The following is a 4106-nucleotide window of genomic DNA, read 5'->3' as shown; positions in this document are numbered from 1 at the left end:
GCTTACAAATGAAGGGCCTAGCTTGGAGAAGGATGAACATTGGAGCAAGAACACGCATGGAGTTGATGGCATGCACAAGGGGATCAAGAACGGAGTTACAAGTGATGATTTCAGGACTTTGAAGCCGCCATAAGGAGTGCATGAAGCCTTGGACGAAATATACAAGATGCCACTTCATAATATTCGTCCATAGGCTATTGTAGGTGCTGCGTCACCTTATTAATGGGCCAGACCCATGTAATTTCGAAATACTTAAGTATAGGCTATTTTTAGAGTCTGTATGTGTGGGGAAACAAGAGTTAGGGTTGGTTTCGGACCCCACCCTCAAGGGCCACGAAATTCCCCCCTCTTCCTCCATATATACAGCCCTTAGGGCGTCGTTTAGACTTTGGGTTTTGTTTAGATTAAAAGTTCGCCATAGCTGCAACTTCGCGTACTTCGTTTGTGTCCAACGACCACACCAAGACGTCACAGAACCCCACCTTGATCAATAAAGCTTTCATCTTATATTCCCAATATCCCGATTGCAATCTCAGTTTCTTGCTTGTTCTTCGTTTGCTCGCAGGAAACAGACCCTCGTGGTCAGGTTGATCGTGCTCCGGCGTGGTTAATAACCCTCGGAAGTTGGTTTAGCGATTGCTAAGGCGCGACGTCTCACACGTTCATAGTCGAATCGTCAAGGTCGACTCCCACAGAAAACGATAGCCACCATCTCAACGAAACATCGGGACACCTTAGCCTCTATCAAGTGGTATCAGATTTCCAGGTTGCTCGGTGAGATTTTACAGTTTTTCATAGATTAGATCGAGTCTGTTCTTCATACCTACAGTCCACGAAAAAGCCAGAAAAAAAAATTAGGGTTAGTTCATCATATCCGAACCAATCTGAGCCTTTGCTCCTAGTACTTTCATGAGGTTAATGAACGAAGTTTTACGTGCTTTCATTGGACGATTTGTGGTAGTTTACTTTGATGACATATTGATTTATAGCAAATCTTTGGAGGAACATTTGGAACATTTACGTGTTGTTTTTATTGCTCTATGTGATGCACGTTTGTTTGGAAACCTTGGAAAGTGCACCTTTTGCACCGACTGAGTATCTTTTCCTGGCTATGTTGTTACTCCACAGGGAATTGAAGTTGATAAAGCCAAGATTGAAGCTATTGAGAGTTGGCCACAGCCCAAAACGGTCACACAAGTGAGGAGTTTCCTTGGCCTCGCTGGTTTCTATAGGCATTTTGTGAGAGATTTCGGCACCATTGCTGCACCTCTCAACGAGCTTACAAAGAAGGATGTGCCTTTTGTTTGGGGTACCGCATAGGAAGAAGCTTTCACGGTATTGAAAGATAAGTTGACACATGCTCCTTTACTCCAACTTCCTAATTTCAATAAGACTTTTGAGCTTGAATGTGATGCTAGTGGAATTGGATTAGGAGGTGTGTTATTACAAGATGGAAAACCTGTTGCATACTTTTCTGAAAAATTGAGTGGGCCTAGTCTAAACTATTCTACTTATGATAAAGAATTATATGCTCTTGTTCGGACCTTAGAAACATGGCAACATTATTTATGGCCCAAGGAATTTGTTATACATTCTGATCATGAATCTTTGAAACACATTAAAAGTCAAGCAAAACTGAACCGTAGACATGCTAAATGGGTTGAATTCATTGAGACTTTCCCTTATGTCATTAAACACAAGAAGGGTAAATAAAATGTTATTGCTAATGCCTTGTCTCGTCGTTATACTATGCTTTCACAACTTGAATTTAAAATATTTGGTTTGGAGACCATCAAAGATCAATATGTTCATGATGCTGAATTTAAAGATATATTGCAGAATTGTAAGGAAGGGTGAACTTGGAACAAGTTCGTTCTTAACGATGGATTTGTGTTTCGTGCTAACAAGCTATGCGTTCCAGCTAGCTCCGTTCGTCTTTTGTTGTTGCAGGAGGTGCATGGAGGAGGATTAATGGGACACTTTGGCGTCAAGAAGACGGAGGATATACTTGCTACACATTTCTTTTGGCCAAAGATGAGTCGGGATGTTGAGCGTTTTGTTGCTCGCTGCACTACATGTCAAAGAGCTAAGTCACGACTCAATCCTCATGGTTTATATATGCCTTTGCCTGTACCTAGTGTTCCTTGGGAGGATATATCTATGGACTTTGTTTTAGGTTTACCTCGAACAAAGAAGGGGAGGGATAGCATATTTGTTGTCCTGGATAGGTTCTCGAAAATGGCACACTTTATACCATGTCATAAAAGCGATGATGCTGTTAATGTTGCTGATTTGTTCTTTCATGAAATTATTCGCTTACATGGTGTGCCAAATACTATTGTTTCAGATCGTGATACTAAATTTCTTAGCCACTTTTGGAGATGTTTATGGGCTAAGTTGGGGACTAAGCTGCTTTTTAGTACTACTTGTCACCCCCAAACTGATGGACAAACTGAAGTAGTCAATAGAACATTGTCTACTATGCTTAGGGCTGTTTTGAAGAATAACAAGAAAATGTGGGAAGAATGCTTGCCTCATATTGAATTTGCTTATAATCGTTCATTGCATTCTACTACTAAGATGCGCCCTTTTGAAATTGTGTATGGTTTCCTACCTCGTGCACCTATTGATTTGTTGCCTCTTCCATCTTCAGAGAAGGTTAATTTTGATGCTAAAGAACGTTCTGAATTGATTTTAAAAATGCATGAGTTAACTAAGGAAAACATTGAGCGTATGAATGCTAAATATAAACTTGCTGGAGATAAGGGTAGAAAACATGTTGTGTTTGCGCCTGGAGATCTTGTTTGGTTACATTTGCGTAAAGATAGATTTCCTAATCTGAGCAAATCAAAGCTAATGCCACGTGCTGATGGTCCTTTTAAGGTGTTAGAGAAAATAAATGATAATGCATATAAACTTGAGCTACCTGTAGATTTTGGGGTTAGTCCCACTTTTAACATTGCAGATTTGAAGCCTTATTTGGGTGAGGAAGATGCGCTTCCGTCGAGGACGACTTCATTTCAAGAAGGGGAGGATGATGAGGACATCAATACCATTGTTACACCCACAGCCCCTACTGTTACATATACTGGACCAATTACTAGAGCTCGCGCACGCCAATTAAATTACCAGGTACTTTCGTTTCTTGGTAATGATTCTAATGTTCATGAGATTATGATGCTGCCTAAATTGGATACATTTGTTTTGCTTACAAATGAAGGGCCTAGCTTGGAGAAGGATGAACATTGGAGCAAGAACACGCATGGAGTTGATGGCATGCACAAGGGGATCAAGAACGGAGTTACAAGTGATGATTTTAGGACTTTGAAGCTGCCATAAGGAGTGCATGAAGCCTTGGACGAAATATACAAGATGCCACTTCATAATATTCGTCCATAGGCTATTCTAGGTGCTGCGTCACCTTATTAATGGGCCAGGCCCATGTAATTTCGAAATACTTAAGTATAGGCTATTTTTAGAGTCCGTATGTGTGGGGAAACAAGAGTTAGGGTTGGTTTCGGACCCCACCCTCAAGGGCCACGAAATTCCCCCCCCCCCCTTCCTCCATATATACAGCCCTTAGGGCGTCGTTTAGACTTTGGGTTTTGTTTAGATTAAAAGTTCGCCATAGCTGCAACTTCGCGTACTTCGTTTATGTCCAACGACCAGACCAAGACGTCACAGAACCCCACCTTGATCAATAAAGCTTTCATCTTATATTCGCAATATCCCGATTGCAATCTCAGTTTCTTGCTTGTTCTTTGTTTGCTCGCAGGAAACAGACCCTCGTGGTCAGGTTGATCGTGCTCCGGCGTGGTCAATAACCCTCGGAAGTTGGTTTAGCGATTGCTAAGGCGCGACGTCTCGCACGTTCATAGTCAGATCGTCAAGGTCGACTCCCACAGAAAACGATAGCCACCATCTCATCGAAACATCGGGACACCTTAGCCTCTATCAAGTGGTATCAGATTTCCAGGTTGCTCGGTGAGATTTTATAGTTTTTCATAGATTAGATCGAGTCTGTTCTTCATACCTACAGTCCACGAAAGAGCCAAAAAAAAAATTAGGGTTAGTTCATCATATCCGAACCAATCTGAGCCTTTGCA

Source organism: Triticum dicoccoides, chromosome 2A (genome assembly GCF_002162155.2).
Source record: "Triticum dicoccoides isolate Atlit2015 ecotype Zavitan chromosome 2A, WEW_v2.0, whole genome shotgun sequence".
In the NCBI taxonomy this organism is placed as follows: domain Eukaryota; kingdom Viridiplantae; phylum Streptophyta; class Magnoliopsida; order Poales; family Poaceae; genus Triticum; species Triticum dicoccoides.
Note: the sequence above shows the minus strand (reverse complement) of the source record.